This window comes from Microcebus murinus, chromosome 21 (genome assembly GCF_040939455.1).
Source record: "Microcebus murinus isolate Inina chromosome 21, M.murinus_Inina_mat1.0, whole genome shotgun sequence".
In the NCBI taxonomy this organism is placed as follows: Eukaryota; Metazoa; Chordata; class Mammalia; order Primates; family Cheirogaleidae; genus Microcebus; species Microcebus murinus.
Genome location: NC_134124.1, coordinates 37,299,194 through 37,311,908, shown reverse-complemented (window position 1 = coordinate 37,311,908; position 12,715 = coordinate 37,299,194). Strand labels below are relative to the sequence as shown.

General features: G+C 45.9%; 1 pseudogene; it reads left to right on the top strand.

The window, feature by feature from the left end:
* The first annotated feature begins 11,665 nt into the window (after positions 1-11,665).
* Positions 11,666-12,011, top strand: LOC105868639 (small ribosomal subunit protein eS26 pseudogene; annotated as a pseudogene).
* The last annotated feature ends 704 nt before the right edge of the window (positions 12,012-12,715 follow it).

The window sequence follows — 12,715 nt, the reverse complement described above, 5'->3', positions numbered from 1 at the left end:
AGTGGTATTTAAGTACAATTGGGTGCTTTTGTTATTTGATTTTATGCATTTAAAAATATTCTGAGAAAAGGTCCATAGCTTCAGGAGGCTGCCAAATAGGCCCACTTTACTAAAAGGGCTTAGAATGCAGGAATGGGACTCGTCTGTTTCTTTTGCGTCTTTTACCTTTAATTCTCTGCTTTGGTTAGATAAGAAGCAGCAGTGACTTGGCCTGCTGGTGTCCCTGCAAGCTGGGGTCTTGTCTGCTGCAACTCTCTGGGCTCAGGACTCAAGGATACAACTCAAGAAATGTTATTTTAACTTGAATTTGATGTGGACATTTAAAAACCAAGAGTTTTCACATGGACCTGGATTTCTGGCTTCTCTGCTAGAATCAGAAAGTCTGGCAGCCCAGGGCCTGCCTCTCCACCTCCCTGCTGCAGTGACTGGAAGCCGGGTCCACACTGTGGCCAGCAAGCGTCTCCACAGCCCGCAGAGCTCCTGGGCCCCTCGACTCAGGCGTACATTCCCTGCTGACTCCCACGGCATTTTTGATCCTCGGGAGGGAAGGGACAGGTGTGATTTACCCCAGAGTCACCCTGCAAATCCAGGGACAAAGTTAATAGCAAGCGGCGATTTCCTGAGCTGGCCCGGCTGTACAGCTAAGGAGAGAACACCTGCAGGCAGAAGGTCAGCTTTGGCCAGGCCCAGCTGAGCGTCAGAGCACAGGGAGATCAGGAGCCACGGACCGCTCGGGCTCTCCCTGATCCTGTTTCTGCATCTTGCTTCACCGCAGTCGCCTGCTGCCTGCCGAAGACCTCTGCTGGCTCCTCACCGTGCTGACACTAGAGTCTGGTCCCGGAAAGCCCATTGAGTGCCTGGGCTCCAGCCCTAGGTCCTCTTTCTGCTTCGTGAATCGAGTCTGTTCTCATCTCACTGTTCCCTCTGCTTGCATCACCTGTGTAGTCATTTCTCTCTGTATGTTCAGGACAAATGTCGCCTCCTGGGGCGGGGCGATTCCCTGACTACTCTCCCCAAGGTTGTGCCTCTTTCTGCCCCCCAGAGGCTTTCTGTCTTGCAGCTCTGCTTTCTTCTCCTCAAGGCTCTTACCATCATCCAACATCCATGTCCACACTTCCTGCTGCCGTCGGTCTCCCTGCTCTACGCAGAGTCCGCGAGGACAAGGCCCTTTGTGCCCGGACCCTGCTGGTCCACAAATACTGCCGGGCGAGCGGGGAACCAACATGCGGCCTCCTGCCATCCTTGTCCGGCACCGGGCCTCTCTCGTCCCCCCATCCCTCACCCAGGGGTCAGGGTCAGGCTCAGGGACCGGGTGTGGATGACAGTTCTGGTAAATGACTTGGCAATTTGGAAAAGCTGATGTTTTTAAGGCTTTGTCAAAATATTCTTACAGCAAAACATTGTGCCTTCCTCTGCCTCCCTGGGGTCATTGAGAAAATCGCCGAACTTTGCTGAGCCTGTTTCCTCGTGCAGGTACGTCACGGGGATAAACAATATTGACCTCGTGGGACTGTTGGTGCAAATGCAATGCCTAGGAAGTGCCTCATCCCTGCCTGAGCACACAGTAGGTGCTTGAGCAAATAAACCAAGCCCTTCGCCATTCCCTGACCCAGCCCCCAGCATCCCCTTTAAGTTGGAGTTGGAAGAAAGCGTGTCAATCACGGGTAATTTATGCAGCATGATATGCCTTTATTATTCCACGCTGAGTCTGGGCTCCTACTGTCCAATGAAGGTCAAAAGGAGGTATGGCTTTTATCTCTCCAGCGGCTCTGGAAACACCAGGGGGAGGGGGCAGGCTCACAGAGGCTTCCTCCTGAAAACAAACAGACCCTCTCCCCTGCCCTGAATAGCTTTCCTCAATCAAAGCTGTAAACGTCTCAAAGCAGCAGGACTTCGCCCTGAGACTTGAGGGGCTAATAAAGCGTTGAATGGAGAGAGTGACCCCTAACTGGCAGAGGGGTCCCCGCTGGGCCCAGGGCCTGCGCCTGCTGCCTCGTGGAGAATCCAAAGGTCACGTGTCATTAGTCAGTGTCTTACAGCGACCCTTTCAAAATTATCGATAAAGGGGAAGGAGGCCCTTTCTGTTGCGAATCCTGAAGCGATTTTCTTCCTCTCTCTTTCTTTCTTTCTTTCTTTCTTTCTTTCTTTCTTTCTTTCTTTCTTTCTTTCTTTCTTTCTTTCTTTCACTGCTGGAGGAACTACACAGCCACATCTTTTTCTTATTTTCTTTCAGAGGCCAAAAGAGCTGGTTTGAAATCAGGAGTTTCATGCCTTGGGAGAAATAAAGGTTGGGACCAGATTCTTTTCCTTTTGATGCAATTTCTCCAAGAAGCTGGGGCTCTGAGAAGTGCCTGGATTTGGGTTCCCATGAACACTTGTTTGTCCTTGTCCCAGATCCTTCTCAACAGCTCTGAATTCTTCTGAGGCCGGTTCCTCCCTTCTCACCTCTCCCGTTTGGCCAAAGCCCGGGGCTCTGAGGAGGCACGAGGAGGGCAGCGCGGCTGCCAATCTTCTCTCCTGTGACTCCGTTTCCTCGTCTGTGAGCGCCCGAGCCCAGAGGGCATGGGTGACCTCATTAGAGTCTGAGGGGCACTTTAAACAGACAACCAGCCCTTCATCTAATGGGGAGAATGACTGCGATGATCTTATTTCCTTCATTATTTACTTAGTGCCAGCAGTTCACAGCCGAGGCCAACATGTGGTTGTGGCCGCGTTAGTCTTTACCCCATTAGCCATGGCTCGATTCGACGGCATTCCTGGGTTTATAGGTAGTCGTTACATTGCTTTTTATTGTTGTGCGTTTTGTGAAGTAATTAAGGGCCTCATCATACCCCATCAGAAAAAGCCCATTGCAAAGACAAACCTTGACGCGATGTGGATGTGTGCAGGCAGAATTCACCTGTAGTCAAAATTGCTCTGGAAAATTCCTTGACTCCTTCACCAAGCGCTGCATGTGTGGCTGTGTGTGGGTAACACTTCGTAGCACGAATTCCCAGTGCTCTGGAGGTCAGAGGAAGCGCTTGGTGGGCATTTAGAGGACAGGCTGTGTGAATATTTTGTGTCTTGAAGCGCTGGAATTGTGCTCCTCAGGGCAAGATGCTCAGAGGCACCCCACCCTATTTAAATCTCTCCTGTTAAAATCAAATTTGATTAAGTTAAATGCCCTTGTCCTTGTGACCTCCACCTTTTTTTTTCCTTGTGTCATCTTTAAGTATTGGGTTATTTTCACTCCAGATAAATTAATATTCCCATATCCCACTTGTCTCCTTGGGGGGACCAGCCAGCATGTGGGCCAGCACATGCCACAGATAAGCCACGTGGTTTTATAAAGCAATGACAAGGACATGGAACTGCTTGAGCCATATAGCAGTGCCCTGGACTGGGAGGCTGGGGTTGCTCCTGGCACGGCCCAAGGCAGCACCTCCACCGTCCAGCAGAGGAATTCCTCAACGGTGTGCCAGGGCCGGTCGCCACCGGGCCAGGACCTGGCCCCGAGCAGGTGTCCATGCACATTTCCTGAGAGAAATGAATGTGAATGGAATGTGAAAGGACCCTCAGAGAAGTTTATGGAAGAGGAGTGTTGGGGGTGAGGGTGGACAAGTAGGGGCTGGGGAAGCAGAGGTGGGAGAGAGGGAGTTAACAGGAAAAAAAGATGAAGGCACAAAATTGTAAAGGGGCAGACTTTTATGTTAAAGAAGAAAGGGTTAATGAAGCTGAGCTGATTTTGCAAGTGAATGGGCGTTCCCATGGATCGGACTGGGTTACCACCCTTGGCTGGGTTTCCTGGCCCTCTGGGGTCTCCTGGATCTCCCCTCCTTCCACCCTGCTGCTGCCACAGCCTCACAGCCTCTGCCTGTCTACTGCGGGAGTGCCCTGCTCCCCTCCTGTTCCTTGGGGCGTAGGGAGCAGCTAAGGGTCACAAGTGACTCAGTGCTTGGCTACTACTTCCCACCAAGTCTTGCTTGGGCTGTCTGCTCACAGCACTTAGGAACCCACCAGATCTGGGCCCCTTTGTGTTTTCCAGTCGTGCCCAGAGGATTCCCAGACCAGGGTCCCTACCCAAGCTGTGGGAACTCAGTCTTTGTCCCACCCTTCCTGGACTTCACTGACCTTGAGAAATGGGCCCTATTGGGTTTGTCCCACTGAGAAACACGCCCCTGGTTTCTTGCTGCCTCAGCTTCCCCATCTGTAAAATGGGGCTTTGTATTACTTCCCATCTCACAGAGTCATTCTGAGGATTAAATGAATGGACTCCTGAAGAGTATCCATTCATTTAATCCTGGCACAAAATTAGTTGCTATAGTTATTATTATTGCTGATTTTAGTTTATTATTAATTATTATTTTATTATACTTCATTATTGTTTATTATTTTTATTTCATTCTTTCTTTTTCTTTCTTTTCTTTTTGTTTTTTGGGGGATTTTTTTTGAAAATAGGGCCTGGTTTTGTTGCCTGGACTAGAGTGCAGTGGTGTCATAGTTCAAACTCAAACTCCTGGGCTCCAGTGATCCTCCTGCCTCAGCCTCCCAAGCAGCCGGGACTATAGGTGCGCTCCACTGATTTTTCTGTTTTTTTGTAGAGATGGGGTCTTGTTCGTGCTCAGGCTGGGCTCAAATTTCTGGGTTCAAGTGACCTTCCAAGTGCTAGGATTTACAGCTGTGAGCTGCCACACCCAGCCTAGTTTACTATTGTTTATTTTATTTCTTATAATGATACATATGATTTTGCTATTGGTTTTGATTCTGTGTATTATTTTTATTATTGATAATTAGCTTTTACCATATGACGACTCTGCATAATTTCATTTTTAACCAGCCTGGATTATTTTCTGTTCAATGGGAGTCTGTTCCCGACAATGTGGGCACCAGTCTCAAATGGGCACAGTGATACCTTAGGATGCTTCAGTATCTTTCCTTTTCCTATTCATCTATGGTGGATAATTTACACAATCATTCATTCTTTTTTTTTTAATCACAAAATAAGAGGCATCAACATGTGACATGTCTCATTTGGCTGTGCTTGGACTTTACGAGGACACAATTGCTGAGAGCAGAGGTGCAGCCTGGGTCTGGGACTCGGAGGGGCCTGGGTGGGCATTCCCCGTCCAGTGACAGCTCTGTGTCTGCAGAAACCCTGGTGCCCTCGCCTGGGGGCAGCGGACAGCACAGACTCGTTATCAGGGAGGCTGAGCGTGATTTCTGGTTCTGGGGTCAGTCCTTTGATTTGTCAGCTATGAGGCCCCTCTTTGAGCCTCAGCTCTTTTCTGTGCAAAAAGTGGCCTATTCAGAGGAATAAATGGGGCGCTGCCAAGCCGTTAGCACAAAATGTTGCACAAATATCGGGGAAGTGGCACCTCTTGGGGCCTCAATTTCTTCATCAATAAAATGGACATGCCGACCCTCCCTGCCTGGATCCTTGGAGGGCTGCAGGATACACGATGTGCCTCTGAGAAGTGCGCCGCATTAACTGTGGATTCCTTCCCACTCGTTGCCCTGAATCCCAGAGAGCCCCTGCGAAGGGGAAGACATACAGCGCGTCCTCCTCGCCCGCCCGTTCCGGGGCCCACTCCTCAGGGAGCCTGGCACTGCGGCCGTGGCAGAGCGGCGAGGTGAGCCGGCCTCGGCGCCTCTCCCCTCAGGAGCAGAGACAACCGGGATTCTTTTCAAGTTTCCCTTTGGGACTGACATTTTATTAGCGTAGAGATAAATAATGCCAGATAAGAGGCCTCTGGTTTCACATCTGGGGCTGAAAGAATGAAGGTCTCTGGGAGAGAAAACATGACTTGTCTTGCAGGGCGAGTCCCAGCCCGGAGGGGGAGGCGCCGCCCCGGGCATGTGCCGCCCCCCCGGCAGTTTTGGCTCGGTGGGAAGCAGGTTTTGACAACAGCAATGCTAATTGATTAAATGCTCTCATCAGAGATTACAGTGCAAAGAGCGATCACGTTTTTATTTCTTTAGGGAGGGAAGCACATTCCCTTCCTTTAATATCTCTATTTATCCATGTATTTTATATCTGAAAGTACAAGAGGCCCCAGTTAGTTACTTCTGGACCCTGGGGCTCAGTCAGTCTTTGTTCATCTTAGATAGTAGGTTTACTACAATCTGGTGCAATTGCCTTTGGTTTTCTGGGTTTGATTGGAAATTGAACTTGTAGCTGGACAGAGCGCTCGGCTTTGAAGTTATCGAATTGAAGCCTGATTCTGCCATATACCGAGTAAGTGGTTTTGGGCAAAGCATTTGCACTCTCTGGGCCTCACTTTTCTTATCTGTAAAATGGGAGTTAAATAAATCTATTTAGTAAAAAAAAACAAACACTGCAAGAGTAGGTGAAAAAAAAGCACATATGCTTTCCTTAAAAAACAAAACAAAAACAAATAAAAATCTTTGTCATAAGACACTATTTTAGCCAAAGATGGAAAAGCTGGGGGAAAAAAGCACTATTAAGAAAATAAAAAGGCAGCCAGAGACAGGAAGAAAATATTCACAATGTATACATTTGATGCAGGATTTGTAATAAGAATATATAAAAACTCTTTCAACTCAATATAAGAAGACAGACAACACAATTAAAAAATGAGCATAAGACTTGGACACTTCACCAAAGAAGTTATGCAAATGGTCAGCAAGTGCAGGAGAAGATGCTCAACATGATCAGTCACCATCATTTGCAAATTAAAACCACAATGAGATCCTACTACACAGTCATTGGAATGGCTGAAATCAAAAAGACTGCCAACACCAATGCTGGCCCAGATGTGAAGCAATCGGAACTCACACCTGCCAATAGGAAATGTAAAATGTACAACCACTTAGAAAAACAGTTTGGCAGTTTTTAAAAATAAAATTAAACATATACCTACCATATGACTGAGCTGTTCTATTCTTACTCAAGGAAAAAAAATAAAAACTTGTACAAGAATATGGACAGCAGCTTTATTCATAATAGCCATTACTATTTCATTCCTTCTTATTGCTGAATAATATTCCGTTTGTATGGATATACCACGTGTTATTAATCCATTCATCAGTGGATGACCATCTGGGTGGCTTCCACCTTTTCTTTAAACCTTTTTTATTACTATTGTTAAGTATAGGCACAATGTTATACAGCAGATCTCTAGAACTTATGCACCCTGCATAACCAAAACTTTATACCCATTGAACAGCAACCTCCCATTTCCCCTCTCTCCAGCCCCTGGCAACCACCATTGCACTCTCTGTTTCTATGAGCTTGACTATTTTGATACCTCATATAAGTGGAATCAGAAGGAGTATTTGTCCTTCTGTGGCTTATCTCACTTAGCATAACTCCCTCCACGTGTGTCCTAGTTGTAGCATATGGCAGGAAAGGATTTCCTTCTTTTTAAAGAAGGAAAATAATATTCCACTCAATAGACAAGAATATTGACAGCAGCACCCTTTATGATAGTTCCAAACTTGAAACCATCCAGATGCAAGCTGCAGTGGAATGCCGAATGAATTGTGGTATATGCATGCTTTGAAATGCTGTATAGTAACAGGAGCGAGGAAAATCCAACATGCAACCATGGTATTGAACAAAAGAGAAAAAAAGACTCAGCAGAGTACACAGTGCATGATCTCATTTCAATAAAGTTCAAAACCAGGCAAAACTAACGTATGGCGGAATAAATCAGAACGTGGTTGCTTTTTGCGTGGAAGCAGCCCGGAAGGGGCACAGAGGATCATTCTGGGGTCATGCAAATGTTCTATATATAGCTTGATATATATATATATATGTGTGTGTGTATATATATATACATATATATATATATATATATATATATAAAATGTTCTATATATAGCTTGATCACCTTGCTGGTTCCACTGGTGTACATGTTTGTCCAAACTCATCAAACTTTACACTTAAAATGAGTGCATTTTATTGGATGTAACTTATATTGTTATAAAATTGATTTTAAAAATAACCATTTTGCAGGTCAATTGGGAGCTAACTAGCACATAATAGCCTTTTAATAAATATTTCCATTAACAGGGAGAAACACATAGAAGGTGACTGAAAGGATGTTAGCTGATGAACTGATAAATATCCCTCCCCCCAAATTAGTAAGGGAGAGATGAATTTGATGCTGGTTCTGATAAACTGGCAAAAGTCGTTGTGAGCCGGGAGAGGCCTCAGCTAGGCGCCACAGCCAGCGGGTGGGTCCCTCGGCCTGGCCAAAGCAGGGCGAGGAAGCTGGCAGGACTGCAGGTGGAAGCTGGACTTCCAATAGCCTTCATTGTTGTCAGCCTGGCTTTCCATCCTTTGAAAAATAGATTTGCTTGCATGTTTTTGTTTGCCTGCTAGCTTTTTTTTCTAATTATAAAAATGGGATATGCTCTTTAACAAGCAGAAAAGTGGAAGGAAGAAAATCACTACAATCTCTACTCTTCAAAAATAACTATAGTTAGAGTTAGATGGATTTCTTTCTAATTTTCCTGGAATGTATTCTTTCTTCCTATGGGATCATACTATAACATAAGCAATTTCCACACCTTTATAAGCTCTCCGCCATGTTATTTTAAAGTACAGAACAGGCCCCTTGGTTTTATTAACCATTTCTTCCTGTTGCCTGTTTTTTCATCATTGTAACTAACTTTGCAAGATTCTGTCCTTCAGAAGGTATTTTTTTTTCTCTTTAGCTATGATTAATATGATTTCCTCAGGACAGAGTCCTAAAAATGGAATTACTATGCTATAGGAATATTTGTAAGGCCCTTGGTACATAATCCCAATTTGTTCTCCAAGAAATTTGCACCACTGCAGGCCACCACCCACAGCATGTGAACTCCAGTTTTATCACACTGCCAAGCAAGCACTAGGTTTTATGAAAAAAACGAGTTGGTATTTGGATAGGCGAAAATGACCTTTCCTTTCTGGTTGTATTCTTTGATGCCTTAAGACATTGGTTATCTTCCTGTATGTTAGTCACTCAGTTGTGCTTCCTCTTTTGGTGGTCACCAATCATTGACCTTCCCACTGACTAGTGGGGATCTCAGGTCCCCTTTCTGCAGGAAGGTCACTAAGCCCAAAGATGCGTGAATGACTGCTTGAATCCCTGACCTCTACCTCTCTGTACTTACTAAAATGAATCAGGAGATACGCCCAGACCTCAAAGCAATGATCTCAAACTTCATTGTGCATAAGATTTATCTGGGGAGGTTATTTAACTGTAAGATGCCTGGACCCACCCTCCGATGTTCTGAGTTAGCAGAATTGTGGCGGGCTTTAAGAATCTGCATTTTTAATAAGTATCCTGAGTGATTCTGATGCTGGTGGTCCCCCAAACCAGCTCTGAAGTAAAAAACTGCCCCAAAGAGTGGGCTGGATTTCATTATCATTGTCACATGGGCATGCCCAGTTTGGGCAGTGAGGAATGAGAAGAGTCAGTTTTCAGCACTTGCCTGGTGTAGAGTAGGCACTTAACATAGGCTTATTCATTCGTCGATGCCTCTTAATTCTAGGCATCCAATAGGAGCGCATTAACTAGTATTTCTGCTTTGCCATTAGGAGCTAGGCATGTGGCAGACATTTGGCAAAGGCTTGCTGCCCCAGGTCCATGCAAGTGCCAGGCATACTATAGGTGTTCAGCAAATATGACAAGCCACATGCCCAGCAGTAGCAGGACAGGTCTCAGTGCAGCCCTAACAACTTCTCAGGGAGAAGTCACTAGGAGCTGTCTTGCATGCTTGTTTTGGGAGGCTAAGGGAAGAAGGTTACAGGTTCAACATACATTCCAGACTCAACCAGCAGAACTTGCAGATCCTGTGAGAAGGGCTGTCTCCCCAGACCCTCAGGCCTCTGTCATGCATCATGTGACTTGCCATTTGCCTGGGTTTGGTTAACACTTGAGCCCTTTTATAAGCTCATTTAGCCCTGGCAGCAGGCTTGGGAAGGGCTGTCACCCGGGTAATCCTAGCCAAGTCGCCTCTCCATCTGTGTCCCACTTTTCTTTCTTCTAACTCTTCCTCCCATAGCTTCTGAAGCTAAGGTCCTCCCTGAGACCTGCAGAGAGAAGTGTCAACCGTCTTCCCCAACAGAGCCCTCCAAAGGCATGCAGAAGGCTGCGGAGGTGGAGGGCTTCCTTTGGAAGATGGGAATCCCTCTAATGGGCACTGGGTTTTGAACAGCAAAGCAGGAGTGATTCTCTGTGTTTTGTGGATTAAATGCCTCACTTTCAGAATTCCCCTTGTGCTTGCTTGGCGAACACTGTCCACAAGTCCATGGCCCAGCCGGACAGCAGAATTCCACCAGCTGCCTGGGCCTGCTGACATGCGGTTCTCCATACGCATCCACTGGCGACACGGGCCTGGGAAACTGGGAGGCCGTGTCCCGCATCCTCTGTTCACAGGAGTGTTTGGGAGCGTGTGAGCAGGTGTAGGTGAGCACATAAGGTCCGCTGTTCTGATTAGAAACAGCATCCTGTGTGGCGGCCAGCTGTGCCCTCTGCAGCTAAACACAGAGATTGTCGCAGATACTTGAAGGAATAAAGACCAGAAGCACGGCAGGGAGGAAGGCAGTAAAGCAACTATGGGATCCTTAGTAGCCAATAAAAATGATGTCTGGAAGAATACACAGTGATGTAGGAAGCTGCCATGCATAATTGGGAAACATAAGTTACAGAAGACTGAGCTCCTTATTTCAGTTAAACACATAAACCCAGAGAAAAGTCTGGAAAGATGCTCATCAAAATGTTAACAGTGGCCATCAATGGTGGGATTGCAGGAGATTTTTTTATCATCTTCTTTTTATTTTTCCATGTTTTCAAAAGTTTATATGGTAAATATATTGTGGTTTTCTGATATATTCAAAGTATATACCTAAAGAGTATAAATGAAAAATAAAATTTTCTACTCTTCACAACCTCCATTCCTATTCTCTAGAGCTTGATATATAATCAAGTATATATCGTGGGTAATCTTCAAAAAATTCAGGGCATAACAAAAATGTATATATCACGGATGTATGTGTTTCTAAGCAATAGAATCGCGCTATGTATGCTTATTTGCAGCTTCATGCTGCCTTATCCTTTTTAATGGCTGCGTTGTATTCTATTGCATGGATAGGTCATAATTTATTTAAATATTTTCCTATTTGTGGTCATTTAGGCCATTTATAGCATTTTTGTCTATTAATAGGTATCAAATTATTAATATAATTTTAAAAATAAAGAAAAGGGAGGCAGGAGGGCAGGTAGTTAGGGATTTGATTAGAAGGGAAAGATGCAGAACAAAGAATTACAAAAGGCGGCAACAGCCCACTGAGTGGGCAAAACAGAACAAACCCAGACTCCCAGAACTCACTGGGGAGCCCCGTCCTGGCCTGTCTGTCCCCTGTCTCTCTGCGGGCCCATCTAAAGCCCAGAGATGGGCCCAGCACAGGAGCTAATCCTCAGGGAATGAGGGTGCTTTTAATAACCACTCGCCGACGAGCCCCCGAAGAAGCAATCCGATGACATTTTAACAGTCTCCGCTTTAAATCCAAGACACAAAATTCTTCCTCTCTTGGCATGCAGTTACACCCCACCTTCCAGCAGAAGAGTTGTATGTATGGGTCCGTGTTCAGGAGCGAGATCAGTGCTTTACTGCGTACCTCAGACATGCAAATCTAAAACCTAGTGGACTTGTTCGCGTCCTCGATTCCAAGATGACAAAGAAAAGAAGGAACAACGGTCGTGCCCAAAAGGGCGGTGGCCGTGTGCAGCCTATCGCTGCACGAGCTGGGCCCGGCGCGTGCCTGAAGACAAGGCCGTGAAGAGGTTCGTCTGTTCGGCACGTAGTGGAGGCCGCAGCTGTCGGGGACATTCTGAAGCGAGTGTCTTCGATGCCTACGTGCTTCCCAAGCTGTGCGTGAAGCTGATTACTGTGTGCGCTGTGCCGATCACAGCAAGGTAGTCAGGAACCGTTCTCGGGAAGCCCGCAAGGACCGAACACCCCGACCCGGATTTAGACCTGCGGGAGCTGCCCCAAGACCTCCACCAGAGCCTCTGTAAGGAGTTGAGTCCGTGAGGACTGAAGAAAAACTATCCGTTGGAAAAAAATAAAATGGAAATTATACTTAATATAGCATGTTGAATATGTCTGTGCCAGATAGAGTGGAAGTTTGTGTTATACCAGGTTTTCAAGTGTGAACTGTCACATAATGTTTTCCTTTGAAAGAAAGCTAATCTGTGTGAATTAAACTTTAAAAAAATAAAATAAATAAAAAAATAAAAGCTACTGTAGAGTCATCTCTTGAACGCAGAGTCAGTTACATCCAGAAAGGAGCATGCCTGACTCTACCTGGAAGGCTCAGAACAGATTTCACAGACAAGAACTCAGTGGACTTGGGTTTTGAAGGATGAATAGGAGTTCTCTGGCAAGAGAATAAGGGAACAGCCTGGGCAAAGGCACAACCATTTTAAAGTAGGGTTTGTTTATTTGGGTAATGGTGAGTCAGCTAGTATGGCTGAAATATAGGGAAGTGGCAGGAATAGGCTAGAAAGACAGGTTGGATGAGGTTGTGAAAGTCCTTGATGCCAGATTAGGAAGATGACTTTTTTACTCTGAGGGCAATGGGGACTCATGGAAGGATTCACTCAGGGAAGTAACACAATCAGATTGTCACTGTGGGGATGATCACACTGACAGACAGATTAGTTGGACACAGAGAGTATTTGGAAACAAAGCAATAGATTAGTCCAAGGCCAAGAGCAGT